This window comes from Saccopteryx leptura, chromosome 5 (assembly GCF_036850995.1).
Source record: "Saccopteryx leptura isolate mSacLep1 chromosome 5, mSacLep1_pri_phased_curated, whole genome shotgun sequence".
In the NCBI taxonomy this organism is placed as follows: domain Eukaryota; kingdom Metazoa; phylum Chordata; class Mammalia; order Chiroptera; family Emballonuridae; genus Saccopteryx; species Saccopteryx leptura.
Window position 1 is genome coordinate 165,050,765 of NC_089507.1, and position 25,674 is coordinate 165,076,438.

The 25,674-nt window shown below is 46.6% G+C and overlaps 1 protein-coding gene and 1 pseudogene across 2 annotated transcripts in view; one reads left to right on the top strand and one right to left on the bottom strand.

Moving 5' to 3' along the window:
* Positions 1–25,674, bottom strand: part of PRKCA (protein kinase C alpha) — a 408,132-nt gene that overhangs the window by 141,809 nt on the left and 240,649 nt on the right. The gene's annotated exons all lie outside the window — the stretch shown is intronic.
* LOC136407173 (5S ribosomal RNA) lies at positions 25,081–25,199 on the top strand (annotated as a pseudogene).

Genomic DNA, 25,674 nt, shown 5'->3' on the forward strand with positions numbered 1-25,674 from the left:
TCAATAGAAGGATGAGAACAAGTGTTGGCAAGGATGTGAAGAAATTGGAACCCTCATAAGTTCTGGTGAGAATGATAAGTTCTGATGCACCTGCTTCAGGAAACTATTTGGAAGTGGCTCAAAAATTCAAATATAGTGTTTTTCATATGACCCAGCAATTCCACTCTTAGGTACGCACCCGAGAGAACTGACATCATACGGCCATACAAACACTAGTACAAGAATGATCATAGCAGCTAAATCCTAAAAGCAAAATAAGAGCTGTAATTATTTTACATCATTTTTCATATTTTATGGGTCAAGTTAATCCCAGATAGTCATTCCCTTAGAGAACAGAGAAGATAAATTAGACTTTCTTCCAAAGAAGTGGGCCTGCTGATTTGGCTACACCAAGTCCTCCTCAAGATCAAGACTATCTTTTGAGAAACAGATGCTAGTGGCGCGCCTCTAGGCAAGTCTCATTCAGGAGCGCTGCAGTGGACTTGGACTCTGCCCTGCACATGTGCTGCCGGAATGAGCCCAGCAACCCAAGGTTTCGTCCAGCAGCTGGGCAGCCAGCTCCAGGCTCCCACCCAGCGGAGGGAGACGGGACCACCTTGACAACAGCAAACACCCTCTGTCCTACTGTTTCCTTCTTACAAGTAAAAGTGACACATGTAAAACAAAAGAACTGGGCACTGGCCTTCAAACATCAAGTCTTCTTCTAGAATGTAATTCCCACTATATCTACCATTCTGGGACTTTCGTGTGGGCTTAAGAGCTGCTGTAGCTGGCCAGGAAGTCAGCTGTGACCTAGGCCATATTCTTTTCCTCATAGATGTCACCAAAGCTTTCGGGAAGCAGACTTTTCTTTGGAACTACTACTACCTGTTCTATTTCTTGTCTGACGCACTCCGGAAACTCTCGTTTCCAGAGGAGGTGGGTCATAATGGCAGCATTCCGTTCCAGCGCTGCCACAAAAGAGAAGCAGGGAGCGGGGAGCAGGGATCAGATGGAGAGGAAGGCATCACCTAGAGGAGGGAGGAGGTGGGAACAGAGGAGGTGGGAACAGTGGACGTGACCCTCAGCAGGTCAATGAATACATGACATGTGGTACCTATACTACTCAGGCTGAAAAAGGAAATTCTCATCTATGCTAATGAACGAACCTTGAGGACATCATGCTCAGTGGAACAAGTAGTCAAATTTAAGAGACACAAAGCAGCGGGGTGGCTGCCCAGGACTAGGGAGGGAGAGAACACAGAATTATTGTTTCCCAGGTACAGAGCTTCAGTTTGGGAAAATGAAGAGAGTTCTGGAGGTGGATGGTTGCACAACAATGTGAACAACCTTATTGCTACTGAACTGTACCATTAAAATAATCAGTTTTAAAGAAAAGAAGGGACAGACCTTCATCTCTCTCACCCCAACTCCCCATGCCCCCTGCAGAAGCATCTCCCAACACTCACTGTGTGGTTTCACCGTAAGAAGGTGGAGAGAGGGCTCGACTTAAACCAGTGGGCGTGTCTGTGTGTCAAGGACCCACACGGTGCTCTCAGGAAAGGGCTATGGCAGGAAGGCCAAGGAAGCACAGCAGACAGCCACCCCGACAGACAGAGCTGGCCCTGACCTTCCACTTGTGCCACCACAGAAAACTTCTGAGACCGTTTCCCCTTGGGTCTGAAGAACCCTGCGTCAGATGACGCAGCAGAGCCAGGCTTCCAAGGTCCACCCTCACACTGAGCCGCCCCCACCCCTGCGTCCTGTTCAAATCTAATACTTTTTGTCATTCTACAGTAGCTAACTACACTATCCTGGTTAAGAAAACAAAACAAAATTGTCTAAAGTTCGATTTCCTACAAATATCCTGAACATCAAAGGAAATGAAACCTCCCCTTTTCCTTTCTGCACCTAGGATGATACTGATTACTGATACAGAAAAGAAGGGGACATGTGGGGACCGGCTTACTGTCATGGGGCTGGATGTGGCACCGGGCCCAGCTCTGCACAATGAAGCAGCGAAGACAGTGGTGGGGGGTGGGGGGGGACAAAGGAACAACACCTCCAACTGAACCTCACACAGCTAAATTCCGGTTCTGACTTTCCCCCATCTTAGTCTCGCTTCCTTTTCTGTAAAACCTTGCTTTTGCAGGTGCTCAAAGGATCCACGGTGAAGAGCGAAGGTACAAAGTGGGAAAGATACCACAAAGTGCCCATCCAGGCGTTCCAGCCCTGGGAGGTGAATGACAGGCCCTGCACCCACCAGCTAATGACAGAGCCCAGGAAAGCCAGTGCACGCAGAGAGCACATCATCGTAAGCCAACCTGTCCACGCACAGCTGTGCCAACGGGGCTGCCATGCACGCGAGCGTGCCCCAAGACGACCCATGACCCCGCTCTCCAGGGGGAGCCGCTCACTTGCTGCCACGCCTGGCTTTCCTCTGTGAGAAGTGGGCCTGTGGCAGTGACGAGGCTCTGGGCTCAAGTCTGCAGTCCACAAAGCAGGGGGCTTGGTGGTAATGAACTTAACCTCTTTAAACATCTGTTTGCTATGATATGGCAATGGGTTAAATTGTGTCTTTCTCCCCCCCCCCCCAAAAAAAAAAGATATGCCCCAGTCCTAACCCTGGTACCTTTGAATGTGACCTTACTTGGAAACAGGGTCTTTGCAGATGTAATTAAGGATCTCGAGGTGTGAGATCACCTATCATTTAGGGTGGGCCTTAAACCCAAATCCAATGACTGACCTCCTTATAAGAAAAGGGAATGGGAGACACAGAGACTCAGGGGAGCAAGGCCTAGGAACACAGAGGCAGAGACGGGTATAACGTGTCTACAAATCAAGGAAAGCCATGGGCCACCGGCCGCCACCCGAAGCAAGGAGAGACTGACGAACGGAAGGAACCAACCCGCAGACACCTTGATTTTAAACATCTAGGCCTCCAGAACTAGCAGGGAGTAAATCTCTATTGTTTCCAGCCACTGAACTGCGGTCATTTGTCATGGTAGTCTCAGGAAACTAATACAGACAGATGTTAACTCCCCCGGTAAGAGTGTTTAAGGAGGTTTCTATCGTGCCTCTTAGTCTTGGAATGAGGATCAGTGTCCAGGGCCCCACCTGAACGCTGAGCATGTGAGACAGCACAGGAGAGACTGGCAAGGGTCCATTTTAATTTATAATTTGATTATTCCCCCTTGGAACTGGGAGATTGCTCTCTTAGATCTAGGAAATTAAACTGTAAATGTGCCAAAGGAACACACACACACACACACATACACACACACACACAGTACACAATTTTCCTATGGTTTCCCTGAATTTGTTGGCCAATAATATGCTAAATAACAGAACTCTTCTGGATTACGTGAGGTTGCCCTTCATTAAAGCCACTCAGACCACTGTCACAAGAAAATAAAGTGATTCCAGAAATTTCTTGCCAAACTAAAAATAAGGAAGCCATCTGGGAGAGTAATCCACAGCTTCGTTTGTCCTGTTGATAGCATCACACAGGAACTGTAATTGGTAAATACAGGTCTCAAACCTACAATTATTAGACCCATTGCACCCGACGGGCATGTGCCAGGGTGAGTGGTCATGGCTAACACTGGTTTGGGCTCTGGGAAGTCAAGTTCTTTCAATTGTGTCCTTGCGTCCCTGAGAAATACCTTTAATGGGAGAGCCGTAATTGGGAAAAAGGACAAAGACTGATAATCCTCCATCGCACCAAACCTTTGTGGATGATAACTGATGTGGAACAGACTTGCTCTCACACCAGCCGTGTCTTCCTGGGCCTCGGCCTTCTTAGCTTGAGGAGTGTGTCTGGTAAGGTGGGTTGAAAAGTGAAGCAGGTAAGGAGCGGAAATTTCCTTTTCCCATTTTGTTAGAGAGAAAAATGGTATGGGTCAGTAACACCTTCCTGTCTGCGGCCCAGATTGCTATTATATTTGTTCCCCCTTCCCAGTAGCTCTCTCTCTTCTTCTTTCTTTTAGTGACAGAGCCCTCTCCCCACTCCACCCCAGGTTTCAGCTGGCTGACTTGCTGCTTGTTTGTGGACTGTATGTGCCTACCTATCTCTCGGTTGGATGTAACTATGTTGCTGTGCTTGGGCCAATGGGCTGTGTAGAGAAGTGCTGTGTGACTCTTCTGGGTCTTGACCTCAAGACACTGAACTTCAGTGCCCGATCCTCCATCCCCACTTCCATGCAAATCAGCTTCAGTTCTGCTAACAAGGAGAAACATCCCAGAAAATGGACAGAACGTCTAGACGGGAGAAACTCAAGTCCCCAAAGGACCACGTGGTGCAAAGCTGCCCCCACCTACTTCAAGACTGCTACGTTAAGAGGAAAAAGAAACTCAACTTCAGCCACTGTGATTTGCTATATCTTCACTGCAACAGCTTATAGCCTTCACCCTAACTAGTCCTCAACATCAGGCATTTGAGCACCAATAATTAAAAGCACCTTTATTTGATGAGTTAGTGTTATTTGGTTACGCACAATTGGGAAAACAAATCACACAATTCAACTGCACCACAGTTTGCTTCCATCCAATGTAAGGATGGGAGTTGGCTGAAATAACACAGTGACCAGCCACCAAGAAGGTTTGAAAGGTGCTGCGGGAGGAGCACAGCCCAGTCTTGCTTGAGGACGACGTACTGTGAGATCCTGAGCAAGCCATCCTATCTCCTACTCTGTGTGGATGTCACCTAGAATTCCTTAGACGCACGAGAGAAAAAATAATAGCAAAGAAGTTTTCCATGAAGTTAATGCAATCTTGGGGAACTTACTGAGCTTAGGTCCTTTATCTTTCTCCCACCTCCCTTTTTTATCCCTTGCAGGGGAGGCAGTATAGTAAAGGGGCTTTCTTTGATAAAATGGTGATTTAGCTGACAGTAACTTTTAATAATGTCCTTACCTAGAAAAATTAAAAGCTGGCCACTTTAATGCTCATATCAGCCATTAGAAAATTACTGGTTTGGCCTGGAATCCCCCTGGATCTAGACCAGATACCCTCAAGTCCTAACACTCCATGATCGTAGGACGCACAAAGTTAACTCAGAGCAAAAACAACTGGCATTTCAGTGACAACTGAAAAAACACACTTGCCAGAGATGACAGCTCTCTGCCAACATGGCTATGCTCAGGCTCATGTGAAAGGACCTGTTCCCTAGACAGCCAGCCACGGCCTAGCAGCAGGCCCACTTGGAGGAGTGCCCTGGACGCAGGCTTCCCAGGGTGCTCCGCAAGGCTGGCAACAGAGCTTCTACCATTGTTCTGCAGCAGCAAACCAGCTCCTCCAAACCTTATTTAGAAAAAGCAAATCCTTGTGGCCCATCACTAACCTGCCAAAGTAGGGCACTTTTACTAGGAAAGAACTATTTGGGAAGTTCCAGAATGATGAATAAAAACTGTCTCACCAGGTCCTGGGTAAAGCACTCGTGTGTGATTATTCCCTTTGACTCTCACAAGGACTCTGTGATGCTCCTGATGTTACAGACGCAGAAACGCCAGCACGGAGAGGCTAAGTCCAACGGCACAGAGCTGGGAAATGGTGGAGTCAGGACTTGAACCTGGGGTGTAGAAGAGCAGAGCCGTGCTCTGCCCCCACTGTGATCTGCTAAGCGTGACTCAATGCCCTGCAGTCAGTTCTCCCGGCTGCCCACGCTTCCGTTCAGTGGGGGAGATCTCCCTGAAGGACCAGCATCCTCTTCAATGTCCTCCGGAGCTGTTACTCATTCGGTGCCCTCGTACACACCCAAGGACGACATTAACTGCTGTTTACACCACACTTATCTAGAACCTGACAGTCAGCAGACCACTTTTCCATCCATTCTGTGACTTAAGTGTCACAGTTGGGAGGCCGATAAGGCCAATGCGATTATTATCCCTGGTAGACAGGGTGGAAACTGAAGTACCAGAGGTTGTGAGACTCGTCTCAAATAGAGGTGGGGCTGTCCTTTCAGTCAAGGTAAGCATTTGAGATCATTTAGACAGAAAACAGGGGGAGCCGCAAGGATCACTCCAGGAGAGTATCTGCCTGTTACTGTCCACCTGCCTTAGCTGAAGACCAACGTCCCTCCCCCTGGCGACGGCTCCCCACGTCCTCATCTGCTCCTCCCAGCTCAGCTGCCTGTGCACAGCTCCCAGACGACTAGCCCTGAGATCCAGGACTGGGAGCATGTCAAGTCCTCCATGTTCCCCACCCATAGATGGCGCCCAGCATGTGACCGGCACTCAACAAGCATCCAGGAAGGAGCGGACGACTCACCTCCCCCCACAGCGCTCAACAACGCAGGGCTCTCTATCAAAGTCTTAGAGAGAAAGTATGGCTTTGGTTCAGTAATTCCAACTCTTATATTTTTCCCCACAAGGAAATAAAGATACTCACAAACACCCATGCTCACTTCAAGGCTGCTCCTTACCAATTAAAAAATAAATAAAGGAAAGCACCAACGTATCTGATAATAAAAAAATTGTTTAAAATCTTCAAGCTGCAAGAGATGCAACCACTCAAGTAACACTATAGAAATATATCCATTAACTTAGGAAGAGATTTTCAAGATATTTATTAAGTGAAAAATGTACAATTTAAAACAATATGTACTCTATGGTCACTTTTGTTATGATACGATACACAGTCACACATGAATTAGAAAAAACGCTAGCAGGATCTATTTCAGAGTGTTAACAGTAGTAGTCTCTTGGTGGGAAGAATTATGTTTTTAGTGGGATTTATAATGACTATGGGTTGCTTCTGCAGTAAGAAAAACATGTCTCAACTTTGGGGGGCTGCAGCTAATCAACCATACACTGGTAAGTGTTGCCAGACACAAGTGGTGTTTCAGAGGTCACAGGAACTTGTGACACTCTGAATGATAAGTTGCCAGGCTTGTGTTCACTTGTGGCATGGTGATAGCGTCAGCCACTCATTTCCAAAGTTCCTAGGCAAGTAAGCATAAAGGACCACCAAGAACAAAGGCATCTTCTTAAAGGTTATGCTTTAAAAAGGCAAAACAAAGGCCCTGGCCGGTTGGCTCAATGGTAGAGCATCGGCCTGGCATGTGGGAGTCCCGGGTTCGATTCCCAGCCAGGGCACACAGGAGAGGCGCCCATCCGCTTCTCCACCCCTTTCCCCCTCCCCCTCTCCTTCCTCTCTGTCTCTCTCTTCCCCTCCCACAGCCAAGGCTCCATTGGAGCAAAGTTGGCCCAGGCGCTGAGGATGGCTCTGTGGCCTCTGCCTCAGGCACTAGAGTGGCTCTGGTTGTGACAGAGCGACGCCCCGGATGGGCAGAGCATCGCTCCCTGGTGGGCATGCTGGGTGGATCCTAGTCGGGAGCATGCAGGAGTCTGTCTGACTGCCTCCTCATTTCCAACTTCTGAGAAATACAGAAGAAAAAAAAAAGGCAAAACAAAGATTTGGAAAGAAAAAAATAAAAAGCTGCGAGCTCCACACATGTGAGGACTTCCTTCCATCCCAGACTGCTGATGTTCCAGGGACAGAAACACGTGTCGCTGGGCAGAAAGCCCTTCTCAGCAGTCAGCTAGAACCTCGGTGAAGCCAACTGTGGTGCTTTCAGCGGTGGTCCCCAAAAGATACACCCAAGTCCTAACTCTAGTACCTGGGAATGTGACCTTCTCTGGAGATGAGGTCTTTGCAGATGTAATTAAGAATCTTGAAATCTCTTTAGATGGGCCCTAAATCCAAAGACTGGTGTTCTTAGAAAGAAGAGGGAGTTTTGTGAGGACACAGGGGAGAATTCATGTGGTGACAGAGGCAGAGGCTGGAGTGATGTTGCCGCAAGCCAAGATAACCAAGAACCGGACGAGGCCAGCAAGGACTCTCCCCTCAAGCCTTTGGAGGGAGTATGGTCTGGCTGACACCTTGATTTTGGGCTTCTGGCCTCCTGAACTGCAAGAGAATGTATTTCTGTTGTTTTTTTAAGCTACCCAGTTTGTAGTAATTTGTAACAGCAGCCACATGAAACTAATCACCAACCTCAACCTCAGATTTCCTTGAAACCAAGCCAGAGTGACAGGGGTCAAGAAGAACAGAGGAGAGAAGGAAGGAAGGATAGAAGAAAAAGGAGGAAGGAGGGAGGTAGGAGGGAGGAAGGAGGAGGAAGGAGGAGGAAGGAAGGAGAAAAAAGGGAAGAGGGAGGAAGGAAGAAGGAGGGAGGAAAGAGGGAGAAAGGAGGAAGAAGGAAGAGGGAGGAAGGAGGAAGAAGGAAGGAGGAAGGGGAAGGGGGAGGAAGGGGGGAGGGAGGAAGGGGGGAGGGAGGAGGAAGGAGGGATGAAGGTAGGAGGAAGGAGGAAAGAGGAGGGAGGAGGGAGGAGGGAGGTGGGAAGGAGAAGAGAAGAGGGAGGAAGGGGGAAGGAGGAAGGGAAGAAGAAGGAAGGGGGAGGGAGGGAGGAGGGAGGAGGGAGGAGGGAGGAGGGAGGAGGGAGGAGGGAGGGAGGAGGAAGGACAGGGATGTTGTGAGCAAATGTGATGTCTTTTCCTTTCTGCCCACCCAACAGACTTCTGCTTTGAACCAAAACCAGAATCGACCAGAGAAACTAAGAGCCTGAAATGTCAGCACTCTTAGACTATATATCATTAGCTTCCCAGAATATTCGTACCTATTCGAGGCTTTAGGCTGTGGGGCTTATTTTTATGACACTCCTCTCAGCAAACTGAAAAGTTGCAATAAAGACTTTGAGGAGAGACTTTAATAGCTTCAGGCTTTTAAAAGAGGCAAATCTACCATTAAAAAAAAAAAGAAAGAAAAATACACCTAACCCATTAATTCTACCACCCTAATAATTATTTCTCATTTTCAAAAGTTACCTCTCAATTAAAATAATTTCCCTCTGCTCCTAACCAGGTAAAGGGATACTTTGGGGGTGGGAGGATGCTCACTCAATTAACTGTTAACCCAGAAGCTGTCTGACTCCCATCAATGATATGAGAGACCAGCACTATAATTCTTTAAGAATGCTTCCCCAAAGGAAAGTAACTTCTTTCAGGCTGTCACTGTAAGTCTCCTAGAAATAAATTCCTTTTGCACAATATTGAAGACTTTATCATCCATTCTTAACCTCTGCATTTTACTGTGAGTTCCCCAAACAGAAAAAGACCATTTTAGGATGTCTAGAGTTATTAAAAACAAAGTGAGATATGATAGAAAAATCACCAAATCATAAAGCAATACACATGAGATATATTTTTTCCCTAAAAAAAAAGTCATTTAATACAATGGTCCCCAACCTTTTTTGGGCCACAGACCAGTTTAATGTCAGAAAATATTTTCACAGACTGGCCTTTAGGGTGGGACAAATAAATGTATCACGTGACCAAGACAAGCATCAAGAGTGAGTCTTAGATGGATATAACAGAGGGAATCTGGTCATTTTTAAAAAATAAAACATCATTCAGACTTAAGTATAAATAAAACGAAAATAATGTAAGTTATTTATTCTTTCTCTGTGGACTGGTACCAAATGGCCCATAGACCAGTACCGGTCTGCGGCCCGGGGGTTGGGGACCACTAATTTAATAAGTAACTTATTTAGTAGTCCTATATCTGGGAACCTCAACGATCTTTACCAAGCATCAGAAGTGAGCAATCCTACATTCATTAAGTGAAAACCAAAAATAATGAGAACAAACACAGCGTGTACTCAGTGCCCGGACTGCATGAAATGTTCTAACATGCATCCATTCACTTAACCCTCTGAGCAACACTGCAAGACAGATGCTTGTTCTCCCCATTTTACAGACAAGTAAACTGAGGAACAGAAATAGGGTGAATGACACCTATCCCCGCGGTAAGCTGGGACTCCACCAGATTGCTCCCAAGGGCTGTGCTCTAGACTCCCTGCCACATAGGGCTCCTATTTTGAAGAGACCAGTCAAAGGTCAGGGTTTTGCACCTACACTGTAGGTTCACTTAGGCTGCTAACAGAAACAGCAAGGTAGTGTCAGAGGAGGAGGCAGGCTTTAAGGAGGGCGAGCTGAAGTTACAGTTCCCATCCTGTGGCCACTAGGAGAACAGAAAATACAATTCAGACCCTCCAGGGTGGAGGAGTTAGATGGAGAATAAGTACTCCTCTTAGCCAAGAATGCCTAGGGCCACTTCTGTGGGGGGAGGGAGGGAGGAGAAAAAGCAATGACTGCTAGACAAATGTTGGCGATGAGGCCTAGAGGACCTCTCTGTAGAGAGGACATTATCAGAGAGACTGCCCAGAGTCTTTAACACGTGGCACAGCCTGGGCACTGCTCCTACACTACTGATCACACTGGGTCTGTCCTGAGACTGGCATGGCCATACTGGCGTGACCAGCTGACTCTCCTTCCCGTGATCCCCATTTCACCCAAAACCAAACAGACCCAGAAAGGTCAAGTAATTCATCCAAAGAGACACGGAAGGAGAACAAGGCCAGGATGTCTACATCATTACCCAAACTTACTAAGAAAACATTATCATCTTGCTTGGAGACTATAGATAAGTATTTCCAATCTTTAGAGCAGGGGTCCCCAAACTATGGCCCGCAGGCTCCATGTGGCCCCCTGAGGCCATTTATCCAGCCCCCCAGCACTTCTGGAAGGGGCACCTCTTTCTTTGGTGGTCAGTGAGAGGAGCACATTGACCATCTCATTAGCCAAAAGCAGGCCCACAGTTCCCATTGAAATACTGGTCAGTTTGTTGATTTAAATTTACTTGTTCTTTATTTTAAATATTGTATTTTTCCCCGTTTTTTCTACTTTAAAATAAGATATGTGCAGTGTGCATAGGGATCTGTTCATAGTTTTTTTTATAGTCCGGCCCTCCAACAGTCTGAGGGACAGTGAACTGGCCCCCTGTGTAAAAAGTTTGGGGACCCTTGCTTTAGAGAGATCCCCTTCCAGAAATGGTTGAAATAAAAAAAAGTGGTGGAATAAAATTTTGTGACAAGCAAACATCATGTGAACTTCATATGTCAATGTCCATAAATCAAGCCTCTTGGGCCACAGCCCTACTCCCTGGTGCATCTGTCGTCTGTGGCTGGTTCTGCATCACGTGGGCAGAGCCGAGTGGCTGTGACAGAGACCACACGGTGTGCAAAGCCAAAAATATTTACTATTTGGTCCGTTGAAGGAAACAATTGCCGGCTACTAATCTAGAAAATTTGTTTAGAAGAATTATTTTTCTGATGATAAATAAACAAGGCAGTAATGTACTAATAAAACAATTTACAAATCGCACAGTCACCATAGTTACTCAATTCTATAAATTCAAAAGGGTGGCTTTGTGCCGAATGTGTTTGATCTTTGATGGATAACTTTCCTCTAATGAGCCTGATTTTCCACTTATCTTTTTCTTTTCTATTATTCTAGGATATAGAAAAGAGATAAATTGAGGATTATGGGGAGAAAACAACCACATTACATCTTAGGTATACAGTCTCCTGCACAGTGTATGTTCCATTGGTGTGAAGTTCAAACAAGCAAAACGAACCAAGGCTGTCAGAAGCTAGGAGAGCTGCAACCTACCTGGGGGGGGGGCAGAAGGGACAAGAAGGGGGTGCAGGGGTGGTGCCATGTCTGGTTGTGGATCCGGGTGCAGACTACACGGGCATGTTCAGCTGGTGAAAAGCCATCGAGCTGCAGACTAATGACACTGCCACTTTTATGAAATACGTATGTTTGAACGTCTAAAAGTTGATGTAAGAAATGGGTGCCCTCTCTTATACTTGGATGTGTGGAAGCTTCAGGGCCTGGTGACTGTCCTCAGATCTCTGAGAGGCTGAGATGAATGGGACCCTGGAGGTCCGAGCCCAAACACTGCTCTGTGGCCTTGTGTTGTACTACACACATGCCAAGTCCCAGGAGGAGAGCCAAGAGGGTCAGCCTGTTCCCATCCCAGCCGGCCCCCCATCGCCAAATCCCACTGGCTCACAGAGCACGGCGGAGCCGCAGGGCCTTGCTGATCTGAGCAGGAATGCAGGAACACCAGCAGGCAGTGCGCGGGTTGGCCTGCCGGCAGGGGACCTTTTGACTCCTGAAGAATGTGAGCTGGAGGAGTGACCCCGCTTCCCCGTGGTACTGAGGAAATGGAAATTTTAGCTTTCATAACAGACCATGGGTACCCCCACACGGAACTCATTTTATTTAGGGGTAAGGTTAAAAGAAAAAGATGGTTTATGACCCTTGTTGAAAACAGTTAAGGCAGACTTGATTCCTTAGTGCGGTGGGTATAGGGCCCACTGCAGTAGGGTTTTGTTGCAAGGGAGAGAGATTAGGCTCAACGCCGAATACGAGGAAAAGTGGGGACTTACAGCCAAGGAGCAGGGTGGAGGGCACTGGATGAAGAATCACTGCGGAAACATCAGCAGGAAGGGGGGATTCCTGCTGAGGGTCGGCTGGGTGACTGATTGGACATCACCTGGAGGACGGCGGGGGATGTGGGGCCCCCTCAGAGGCAGAGTGTGAGCGGACACTGAGAGTGGGCGTTCTGGTTAAAACTGGATGCCCCCGAGAAGAACACCGGAGCCCACAGGTCAGGGGCTGGTTGGGAGGAGAGTTTGGAGAAGAATGACTCAAGTTTGGTTAAAGAGGAAATGACAGTCACAGGTAGCTACAGTGTGAAAGTCACATCAGAGTTTTTTAACACGAAGTTGAAAATCAAATTACTCAGCAAAATTTCTAATTTTGTAGCTTTGTAAACGCATGTCCCTCTATTTTTTTTTTTTTTTTTTTTTGTATTTTTTCTGAAGTGAGAAGCAGGGAGGCAGAGAGACTTCTGCATGTGCCCAACCAGGATCCACCTGTCATGCCCACCAGGGGGCGATGCTCTGCCCATCTGGGGCGTTGCTCCACTGCAATCGGAGCCATTCTAGCACGTGAGGAGGAGGCCATGGAGCCGTCCTCAGTGCCCAGGCCAACTTTGCTCCAATGGAGCCCTGGCTGCGGGAGGGGAAGAGAGAGACAGAGAGGAAGGAGAAGGGGAGGGGTGGAAAAGCAGATGGGCACTTCTCCTGTGTGCCCTGGCTGGGAATCGAACCTGGGACTTCCACACGCTGGGCCGATGCTCTACCACTGAGCCAATGAGCCAGGGCTTGTCCCTCTATTTTTTAAACCTAGTGAGTGTCCACTGTGTCTGGGGAATCCCGAGTGATGCTGGGCTCACCAAGGTGACACCTCCCTGATGTTGAGGAGCTCCAATTTAGTGGAGGAGAGAGGGTCACATAAAGATAGTGACACCTGCATTAGGCCTTGAGGGACAAGTAGAAGGGAACCAGGTGCAGGGAGGGAAACCCAACCCCACATTTTTACCTATGCTAGGAAGTGATAGCACATAATATCTCCTTGCTTCCACCTCCTCTTCCCCTTTGGACCCACTGCCCTCCCAAGCAAGTAGACTGATCACTTGAAAATGCAAACTAGATTATGTCACTCTCTAAGCAGTTGGCATGGCTCCCCTGGTCCCGTCTCTGCCTTCCAGCCTTACCCCGCTGGTCTAAGCTGCAGCCACAGAGAGCTCTCTTTCACAACCTTGACCAGGCCAAGCAAGTCAGCATACGAATCACAGCATGGGCTTGGGATCCAGATGACCTGGACTCAGGCACCACTACCCTACTAGTCTCTCTGTGCCTCAGATTCCACATATGATAAGTGGGGGTGATAAAAGTACCTACCTTGTAGAGTTTTCCAAGGATTCGGTGAGTTAACACAGGCTATTCCTAGGCCTATGCCCAGCACAGGGTAAACCTCAATATGTGTGCACATCAACGGTCACTACTATTCCTATCAGTTCCTTCCAGACTGTCACCCTTCTTGGAGGTCCTAGAAAGATCTTTCTTCAAGCTCACCCACCTACCTGAAGCTACTTCCTACCACAATTTCAGCGTAGATGGCACATCACTGACTCCTGGTCTGCCTTTACCTGGTCACCTTCATGGCACTTATCACCATGGTTGAGGATATAATTATTGCTGTGATGGCTTGTGTGACTGTCCTTCTCACTCGTCTGTACATTTCACGAGGGACAAAGCCACTTCTGCCCACTCAGCACTGCACCCTGGCCCCACTGCCGTGCTCCCTTAGGACTCACTATCGAGTGTGTGCACAAACACGTTCCAGGCAGAGCAGCAGACCCCGGGGAGGCCGTGGCCCTCACAGGGGCAAGGAGACCCCTGGGAGGGAGACGGGGCTGAGCAGCAAGGGATGGACCGGGGGGACGCCTACGATTACGTTATAAAGGGCAGCCCGGCGAGTCACGCTCAGGGAAGACACCAAGAGGTCCGAAATACAGCAGTGTGGGTGGGCATTGGGGGTCGTCCACAATCCAGATGAGCCAGGGGATGTCCGGAGGAAGGACAAGGCTGGAGGCAGGGGGCCGGTTAGGAGTCTCTCACAGCTGTCACAGAGTTGGGTGAGGACATGAACCACACCACCCTAGGACCGAGAGGTGAGGTCTGACTTGAGATAAAGGATGTAGGAAGGCTGGAACTTGGTGATTGCTGGACCGGGCTACTTTAGAATGATTAGGGAACCAGTTTCACTTTTTTCCCCCTTTATTTATACCCCGTTTGGAGAAAGGGGCAATTTGTATAAATCAGACCAACCCCAAAGACTGTGACGTCTCAGACCATTCTTTTTGACCAGAAGGCTGGATGGCTTGCTGAGCTCCCCTTGTCTGCAAGGTATGTTTCCTTGACTGTCATTTTAAAGGTGGAGAATCCAACAGACATAGACTGCTCTGTGCCAAATTCCTTTCAACTTCTCCTTCTCCAAGGACTTGAAACCCCACTGAATCGGAGGATTTCATTGGAGGATCTCTGAGATCAAACCATGTGGATCTGACCTGTGGGAGCCTCACCTGACCTGTGGAACTCTACCTGACACAGGTGGACAGTCTTACAAGTGTGCTGACCCAGTGGGTGCCCTGACTCTGGGACAAGACAAAAGCAAATATCAATGGCAGGCAATGAATGTTGGATTGTTTCTTTTCACTGTGTTTTCTTTATAAAAACCGTCTCTTCCTCCCTCACAGATGAAAAGAACAGTTTCTGAATCTGACATTTCAAAGGTAGGTGGGGGGAGTGGATGGAGAAAGGTTAAGGAAAGAACGAGTAGGGGGTGGAGGAGGCATCCGGCACAAACCCTGCATCGGGCAGGTCTATGCCACAGGACACATGTGTCAGCTGAGCTGGCAGCTCGAGGGGGGTGGCAGGGTGCCGAGGAGCGGAAGTGAAGAGCACAGGATGGAAAACAGTGACTCATGCGGCATCAGGGGACAGCTGAGGAGCAGCCCCCTCCTGTCCTGTCTCCCCCACCTTCACTGGGTGTCAGTCTCTGCTCTACGGACAAATGTGACATGGACTTCCGGTTAAGATGCTATTGTTAAGTTCTTGCTTTGGACCTTTCCTTCAGCACCAAACACCTAAACACTCACACACAAATAATAAAAAAGAAGAAATCTGAATAGCCTCCACCTCTATATAAAACAAGCATCTCGGGCCCTGGCCGGTTGGCTCAGTGGTAGAGCGTCGGCCTGGCGTGCAGAAGTCCCGGGTTCGATTCCCGGCCAGGTCACACAGGAGAAGCGCACATCTGCTTCTCTACCCCTCCCCCTCTCCTTCCTCTCTGTCTTTCTCTTCCCCTCCCGCAGCCGAGGCTCCACTGGAGCAAAGATGGCCCGGGTGCTGGGGAGGGCTCCTTGGCCTCTGCCCCAGGCGCTAGAGTGGCTCTGGTCGTGGCAGAGCGACTCCCCAGAGGGGCAGAGCATCGCACCCTGGTGGGTGTGCCAGGTGGATCCCGGTCGGGCGCATACAAGAGTCTGTCCGACTGTCTCTCCCCGTTTCTAGCTTCAGAAAAATACAAAAAAAAAACCAACAACAAAAAACAAGCATCTCCATGGGCTAGAAGGTGAGCAGAGACCCCAAGCTGTAATTAGAGTAGGAGCTGCAGGCCTGCTGAGCTCCAGGCCAGAAGCAGGCGAGGGGGTGGCAATTTCTCTCCTGCAGAGAGGCTAAGCAAGTCCGAACAGGGAAGGGGGTGCTGGAGTCCAGTTGCAAGGAGGTTATGGCTGACCCCTCTCCACCACTGTTGATGGACTCCCTTGCCTAGGCCACAGGCCACATACTGGGAGGTCCTGGATGATGTCCTCAGAGACATCATCTGCTTTTATTCCAGGGAAGTACAAGGAAAGGGAAGTTGTACTTGCCAGGCCAACCCCAGGAGTGGGACTCAGAGGTAGTCACCCAGGCCTTGACAACCAGAGCAAGGAATGCAGACACCCCCACCACGAGACCCCTGACCGCAGACCCACTGCGCCTGCCCAATGCCCCGATCCAAGGGTCTGTCAGTTTCATCAGCTTCCAACCCCTCTGATTAAAGACTATTGAGATCAAAAGTGCATTGCTGTTTTCTACTGAGAAACAACTTCGGAGCTTGAGAAGGGAGAAATGGCAGACAGAGCGCATTGAACCTACCATAAACCCTCTGTGAAGCGAAAAGAATGCCATGCAGACTCCTTGCTCAGGCGAGGAGACAGCACGCTGCCCCCTTCCCCGGGTGTGTGCTCCACGGGCGTTTGAAGCCACTCATTTATATACGACTAGCTGAGCAATCACAGAAGATGAAATTTCAAGCCTGGTCAAGTTGTATGGGGATGTCAGATTTCTCTTGTTTTGGGAACAGCAGATATGAAATTTCAGCATGGAGAGAAGTCCTCAAACACCTTGTAAAAATCGACAGGAAGCAAACTACACACAGAAGAGCCAGGGGCTTTGGCACTTCAAAAGGCATGTATTTCAAATTATAGACTGGTTGGGAATTATGCAAGCTCTTCCTTTAGCTTAAGGGCACATCCACAATAAGGGCTTAAGTCTCTCTCATGCTTTAACTTCATTTCATGAGGTCAGAATCCAAGCTTCCTCATGTTTTGTCCATCACCGCAGAAGCTGGCACTATAACTGTGAAGTTTCTTCTAGTTTGTCTTCCTATGCCCAGTCACAGCTACAGTAACAGTACACATACTATGGGGTGCCCTTATGTTTAACACTGTGTGGTGAGTGATGTTCCACGTTGTGACATAGTTGTCTTAGCCACCATTTGGAACCACTATAATTTATTTTCCCTTTCCTCCAGTTATTGGATGATTAGGTGTTTCTAATTTTATGTACTAATGTTAACATGAGCACCTATTATCCAGACACCTGCCTTAAATGTTACTGCATTTAATACAATAATGCATAAGGTGATAATAGATACGCAATGTTGACCGCGTGTTTTCTATGTGCCAGACAAGGTCCTGACTGCTTTGCCTATTATAATTTTATTTTAATCCTCACAGAAACACCCAGAGGCAGAGATTATTACCATCTCTGTTTGGGAGGCTCAGAGGTTGAGTGACTTGTCCAAGGCACAGAGCTGGTAGACAGCCATTTGAATTCAAGTATATCCGAGGAGTCGCCCATGGACTCCATTGTATAGACTGTGGCAAAAGTAGGTTGACAGTAGTGAGTATGGGAAACACGGAGTTTATTCTTGTATTTTCCATATAAACAACGGTAAACCTTCTTTGGCCCACCCTGCATGCCATCACTTCATGGGGATAATAAGCATTTCAACGTTTTTCTAACAATCTAGCTTTTTACTATTTTTAATTTATTGGTTTTACAAAGGGGGAGGGGACAAGAAGTATCAACTCATAGTTGCTTCACTTTAGTTCACTGGTTGCTTGTTGTACGTACCTTGACCAGGCAAGCCTGTGTTTTGAACCAGCAACCTCAGCATTCTAGGTCAGGCCTAACAATCTAGCCTTTTAAACACAGATTTTTTTCCTCAGTTAAATGAACACAGAAGTGAAGTTGCTAGGTCAAGATGATAAATAGTAAAGCTTATTGATACACATTGCCAAATTCATTTCCACAAAGCCCACATCAACTCGCAGGTCACAGACAAGACACAAGGCTGCCTCTTCGCCTTCCCCGTCCCTAGCACCCCTGGGTGTTGGGGTCGTATTCCTTTAATAAGTAGGATCTTGTTTCACACTGTTTTACGACCCTTGAGTCCATTTTTCTACATGTTTATTTACAAGTGGTATTTCACCTTTGGAGAAGGTGAATATTTTTATGAGCTGGTAGGCAAAGATGGCCCTTCCAAATGAAAAATCCTATGTAGGAGGCTAGATAGAGCTCGCCAAACACAACAGCAGAGTATGAAGTCCAAAAATGGTGTTGTTTCATTATAAAAGCTTATCAATATTTTTCTAACAACCTAGAGTTATCAACCATCTACTGTTATTGTTATTTCAAATAATCTACAGTTATCCTATTGGTTCAACCCATGAATCAAGTGTTTTCTACACAAAGTGTCGTGGGGGGGGGGGGGATATTCGGCAAAAAGTTCCTCTGTAGACAAAACGCACTTCTTTCAAACACATAAAAATAAACGCATACTTTTTAAAGTTCCTGGGCCAGCAAGACTCAGAATCTTTTCAAAAATGGTCGCAGGCCTGACCAGGTGGTGGCACAGTGGATAGAGCATCAGCATGGGACGCAAAGGACCCAGGTTTAGAACCCCAAGGTCGCTGGATTGAGTGCCAGCTTATCTGGCTTCAGTGCAGGCTCACCAGCGTGAGTGCAGGGTCCCTGGCTTGAGCCCAAAGGTCACTTGCTAGAGACCAAGGTCACTGGCTTGGCTGGAGCTCCCCAGTCAAGGCACATATAAGAAAGCAATCAGTGAACAACTAAGGTGCTACAAAGAAGAATTGATGCTTCTCATCTCTCTCCCTTCCTGTCTGTGCCTCTCACTGTCTCTGTCTCCCTCATTTAAAAAAAAAATAGTGGTTGTGAGGTGTGTGTGTCACATTTTCTGTTTGAGAGTAAGTTGTCCCCAACCCCTCTACTACTGAAGTATGAAATGCTTCATATTTAAAAATTGAAAATGACTGAAAGGGGAAAGATATGCATCCCTTATACATTAGCAAAAACCAGTAAAAAAACAAACAAAAAAAATTGTGTAACATATTTTAAAATTAAATTTTAGTCATAAAAGCCTCATAGGAAAGTTTCAGTGGTGAAGAGGTTAAATACAAGTTACCTGGGCAATTTAACTGAAACATTCCTGGAAAGCTGGTTCATCTTGGGCATTTTCTTAGAGTAGTTATTGATATTTTTTCACAGCCTCTCAAAGCACAATATTCATTCTGAAAAGTGTATAAATTCAATTGAAGGTTAATCGATCAGTATCTGGAGGTATTAGGTATCTACCTTATTTTGTCTAGGATCACAGCCTCACCGACACCATAGTCACTGAATTCCACCTCTGTCAGGTTTCTGGACAGAGAGCACCCCAGTTAAATGGGTTGAACCCCCTCATAACACCATCGCACATCTGAAATGTTTCCTACACCACAGCATAGAATAAGAGTTGCCCACTGTCCACTGTGCCCAACAGTCTTTTCAAATCTCAGCAGTAAAGTATATCAACCCTCCCCACCCCTGCTTCTGACAGAGCAACCTCTCTTTTATATATCCCACATATTGAGGTTCACGGGAAGGTTTTATTTGCAGAAATATACATCTGATGCTAAACAAAAGTTTCTAAAACGTTGGCCTAGATCCCTGGTCGGCAAACTGAGGCTCATGAGCCACATGTGGCAATTTGGCCCCTTGAGTGTGGCTCTTCCACAAAATACCACGTGCAGGCGCTACCTTGATAAGGAATGTACCTAACTATATAGTTTAAGTTTAAAAAATTTGGCTCTCAAAAGAAATTTCAATTGTTGTACTGTTGATATTTGGCTCTGTTGACTAATGAGTTTGCCGACCACTGGCTAGATCAATAGTCTATTTTCTGAGAATAAAATTTCCAAGAAATTCACTTAGGTTGTTCAATTAAACTGAAGTTAATTAAAACTTTTCTTTTCCTCTCCTTCTCAGATATATTTCTCCTGACCAATTTATTTGACTGAAAGTTCCAAATTAGCTTTTTTTCCCCCCATCAAGGAGGCCATTCAAAATAACAGTGATAAGAGCTAAAATGATTACCAGTGTGAAACTCGCTGCTAGTTTGGCATATTATGATTTGTTATCAGGCAAGTAATTATATTTCAACAGGTCTGTATACACTCACAAAAATTACTTTAGAAATATGGGTAACAGACAATTCTTTCCAGAGCCAGCTCCTTTCCTACAGATGCAGCTACCCCATGGGTGCTACTGTTGACATGAAACACAGATATAAAAGTACATCACATGTAGCAATATGACAGGCATTAGAGACAAGAGAATTCTACATGCTAGAATGGCCCCAAAATTCCTCCCTCATGCTGTCTCTTTAAAACTGTCTTGTCACCCTGGCCGGTTGGCTCAGCGGTAGAGCGTCGGCCTAGCGTGCGGAGGACCCGGGTTCGATTCCCGGCCAGGGCACATAGGAGAAGCGCCCATTTGCTTCTCCACCCCTCCGCCGCGCTTTCCTCTCTGTTTTTCTCTTCCCCTCCCGCAGCCAAGGCTCCACTGGAGCAAAGATGGCCCGGGCACTGGGGATGGCTCTGTGGCCTCTGCCCCAGGCGCTAGAGTGGCTCTGGTCGCAACATGGCGACACCCAGGATGGGCAGAGCATTGCCCCCTGGTGGGCAGAGCGTCGCCCCATGGTGGGCGTGCCGGGTGGATCCCGGTCGGGCGCATGCGGGAGTCTGTCTGACTGTCTCTCCCTGTTTCCAGCTTCAGAAAAACGCAAAAAAAAAAACCAAAAAACAAAAAACAAAAAAAACAGAAAAGAAAAAAAAACTGTCTTGTCTATGGACATTTCAAAGGAAATGAAAACACACACACGCACACATTAACGTGATTAGAACCCCACAGCAATGTGAGGTTTATGCAAGCAGATTTCTCAACCAATTGTTGCAATTTGGAAACCATGCTCACAGGTATTACGTTGCTTTACCCTCACAGCAATCTCAGAGATGGGTAGTATGATTTCATATGTCACTTTAATGTTGCTATTTTAAGGGTGGAGGGAAGAGCTGTCCAGAATGGCTCAGTTACTTGTTCCAGGTCCAGGCCTGGATATTGAAACTAGAACCCAGGGCTCTTGGCTTCCAGCCCAGAGAACATCCCACTAGATTAGTCTGATAATCAGCTCGTGAAAACTTCATTTCTATAATCTAGATTGAAAAGTGTATAGCTATTTAAATACTTGGCTCCAGACAAGCAGTTATATCTAGACATTAACATATAATTTTAACAGGAAAACTGCCAAGTCTAGTAAAGGTTGGCAGGGAAGCCTGAAAAACAGAGCAAAAGCAGAGTCTTTTTAACCACGAGTAAGTGGCATAGCCAGAGTACAACCCCTCTCTCTGCTCGCTGGCATCTCTCCTTCTGTCACCTGTGTTTAAGGGGCGCTGTACAGACACCATCGCCCAAATGCCCTGCAGCCTAGGTGTTTGTTTAAAGGTGCTTCTAAAACAAACTTTCTTAATCAGGTATTACGTGCTCACACGGCACGTATCATAAATGCACAGCTTCATCATGCAGGATCACATGATGTCCCCCCACCATGTATCCCAAACCCAATCAGTAGTCCAGGACCCCAGAAGTCCTTGTGTGTCTTCTAGACACCATCCTCCCGACAAGGCAGTGGCTGTACTGATGCCTAGCCCTACAGATGAGTTTGTCTCTTTTTGAACTTTAACTACATGGAATCATTAGAAAATCATATGCCTTTGTGCCTGGATCCTGAAGTTCAACGTTATGTTTAAGAGAATCACATTTTGTTGCATGAAAGAGCGTTTTCATCATGTTAATAGTCCATTGTGGGATTATTTAAAAAAAAAAATCCATTGTACCTGTGAGGAACATTTTAGTTGTTTCCAAGTTAAGGCAATTATGAGTAACAGTGCTATGAACAATTTTGTACATGACTTTTGGTATATACATATACACATTTCTTTTGGGTATGTACCGAGGAGGGGAATTACTAGGTCACGGATACAGTATGTGTGTTTGGCTTTAGTCAATACTGAGGTTTTGAAAGTGGTTGTATCCAAGTGTGTGTTTTTCTCGGCACTTATTATTGTGGACCTTTTTTATTTTATTATTTTTTATGAGTGGTAATAGCATCTCAATGCAGTTTCAATTTGCATCCCCTTGATGGCTGATGGGGCGGGGTGCTTTCTCCAGTTGTTTACTGTCCATCTGTACACCCTCTTTTAAAAAGTGCGCAGACCTAGTGCCTGGTCTCTAATGGACTGTCTTTTTCTTTTCTTTTCTTTTTTGTATTTTTCTGAAGTTGGAAACGGGGAGGCAGTCAGACAGACTCCCACATGCGCCCAACCGGGATCCACCCAGCATGCCCACCAGAGGGTGATGCTCTGCCCATCTGGGGTGTTGCTCTGTTGCAACCAGAGCCATTCTAGTGCCTGAGGCAGAGGCCATAGAGCCATCCTCAGCGTCTGGGCAAACTTTGCTCCAATGGAGCCTTGGCTGCGGGAGAGGAAGAGAGAGACAGAGAAGAAGGAGAGGGAGAGGGGTGGAGAAGCAGATGGGTGCTTCTACTGTGTGCCCTGGCCGGGAATCGAACCCGGGACTCCTGCATGCCAGGCCGACGCTCTACCACTGAGCCAACTGGTCAGGGCCTGTCTTTTTCTTACTGAGCTGTAGGAGTTCTTTTATTCTGGACACAAGCCCTTTCATAGTTCTAGGTATAGCAAATATTTTCTCCCATTCAATCTCTCAATGTTTCAGTTAACAGAAACTCTTCATTTTATTGTAGTTTATTATATTCATCTTTTTCTGCATGATTTGTGCTTTCCATATTCTGTTTAAACATATTCTTCTCTGTCATTCCTTTTTCTGGAACATTTACTGCTTCATAATTACAGTCAGAGCCACCTATCTGGATTTTTTTTTTTTTTTTTTGCATAGTGTGTGACCTGGGGAGGTTGAGATTTAAAAAAATAGATATAGATATCCTATTGGCCCAGCCTCATTTATCAAAAATAGCACCCTTCCCCCACTGATGAGCAGTGGAAGACAGAACTTTAACATGAAGATCTTGACCTTAATATACACAGAAAAAACTCCCAAAGATTCTAAGTGTCCCATCCTCCCTCTGCGTACATCCCGTGCACAATTCCCATGTGAATGCGGAAGCTTTATGTCCACAGTTGAAAGGCTTTGTCCTCAATTTCATCACTTTCGTTAAATCCTATGAAGTTGTTATTTTTCCCGACTGGTTGGTGGCCTGTGGACAACAGAAATGCTTTGTAAATGAGGAAAAGCTTTTTAAATCATCTCAAAATGAAATGATTATAATGTCATTTTATACCACAAGGAGCTCCTCCTGTACTTCTCCGAACCCATTTCTTAAATTTGATTTTAGAAGACATCCCTACTTCATTAACTTCACCACATCAGCTGTTCCAAAGAGCTGTCCTAGGGAATGGTGGCTGGATGGATGAGTAAGAATATAATCAGATTTCTGCAGTGCAAGCCTTCTTGGTCTTTGCGATGCTAACATAAAACACATATTTCAGAATGAGTACCCAGACTCACTTCTTAGACCAGGGGCTCCTTCTCACCAGCAGCACCTGACAGTGTCGCCCAAAGCAAGTCGGAGAATCTAATGGGGAAAATGCTGATCTCTGCAGAAATGCCAACTCTGTTATCTAGTTTTCTATGCAGTGCAATACATTAATCTTTTTCCTTTATGTTGAGTGCTTTTTATGTTCTGTGGAGAATTTTCTCCCCAGGAAACATGTATACACCCGTCTTCTGTGACATAATCACTTTTCTTTTTTCCTGGTTCATTTCCTTTTTCACTAGAAATTCTATCAACGGCACCAAGAGTTGGTGCAAGGCTTGGCCTCAGGGACAGACCTGCATATGGCATGACAGGACCTTAGGCCTGCTTGGAGCCCAACACCTGCTTCATTAACATTCACAAGTTGCTAATAGCTCACCAGCAGGGGTCAGTCTCACTTACTATGCAGAGCCAAGTGGCACACTCTAGCTACACGCCAGATTCTGGAATGTTCTGGAAGCTGACTGGTGAGGCTACATGGAGTACTGCCCACCTAGTCTTCTTATGCCGCCACCTCAGCACTCCATTTCCTGCTTGCTCACCACGGCACGTTAATACTTAGAGAAATCAGTTGCTTATATTTGTACTGAGTATTTCATACCTAGCTAAATGAATACTTAGAGAAAGTCCTGTGTTGTGCACGTGGACTCCCTTACCCTGATACTTACTTTACAGGAGCGGGAAGATTCGCTCTTCCCATGCTTTTACCCAGGGAGGACAAGATGTACTCCCACTTACAATGGAAAACGTTTAAACATTATATAATTTGACAATTATATTTTCTAATATTTGCACTTAGGCTTTAATTTATCGCTGTGGTAACTTTTTTTCTTTCTAAATTACAAAACAGCCTTTCATTAAGCATCTTTCCCCCACACACAGCTTCTCTACGCCCCGGGAGGCTGGTGAGAGGCAACGGTCCAGACGCCCCAGACCTGAGCTCCCTGCCTTACCGCAGGGCAGTGGCCCCAGGACTGAACAGCGAGGTGACCAGACTGACAGCAGCAAAGAAAACCTGGTGTCACTGACGAGAAGACTAAAGAAACTAACTGTATTTCAAGTTTGAGGGTGGCTTTCATTCAGGGCACATTGCTAAATCAAAAAATAGTTTTAATCTAATGAATGACCATATTTCTTGTCAGTAAGGTACAACTATATTTATACTGATTACCTTTTTTCTTAGAAAAAGAAAAAACATTCCCCTCATTAATCTAATGCCCATCAAACATTCAGGAGGAACAGGTGCTTATTACCCCAAAGTGGGGAAAGCTGTTTCTAAAAACCAGGGCTTCTGTGTGCGTAATGTGTTCCTTCCCACAGTGGCCTATTTGAATGAGATTATAAAGTTTCATCTGAAGGTGTGTTCTCCACTTCCTTTCTCCCTGCAACATCAACTATTCCTAAAGCAATGGTGTCTACCCCCTTCCCACTTTCTCACTGACCGGACCTCAGTAGGGAATCAACTGAAGGAACCTGGAGACAAAAGGTCCCAGCTGCTCCTCGGCTGGTATGGAAACAGTCATTCTGTATATAAAGAAATTCCTTTTTGTCTACTGCCATACTACCCTGAATGCGCCCGATCTCGTCTGATCTCGGAAGCTAAGCAGGTTCGGGCCTGGTTAGTACTTGGATGGGAGACCAAGAAATCCGAGGATTAGCAATAGGTCTGAAAGGAGTCACTAAAAGATGTGTTGAAGGGTGCATTTCAGCCTAAGGGTGGTGAGAATGGGCCAAGGACTCCACACACCCTACCCACTCACTCTTCCTCTACCCTTCAGCTACAATAATTCACCTACAATTTCAATCTGACCATATCACTTCCCAAACATCTTCAGGGCTAAGTCATAAAGAGCTGGGTGGGCCCCATGCCCCTTCCTAGGGCTCCCTCCAGTCCCTGCATCTTCTCACTTGCTCATGTGTGGCCAGATAACCTCTTTGCATATGAGCCCCCTGAGAACCAGGACTGTGATTGCAGGCTTTAATTTCCAAGTCATCCATGGTTTCAAAAGCAGCATTAAAATGAATGCATGCAATAGTGGGCAGATCAGTGGGCTATAGCGAAGGCCTTAGTAGTATACAGGTTCCAGAAGTTTCTGCATACTGCTATCTTATCTGTCTGAAGAAGTGCACCCCTACCCAGGG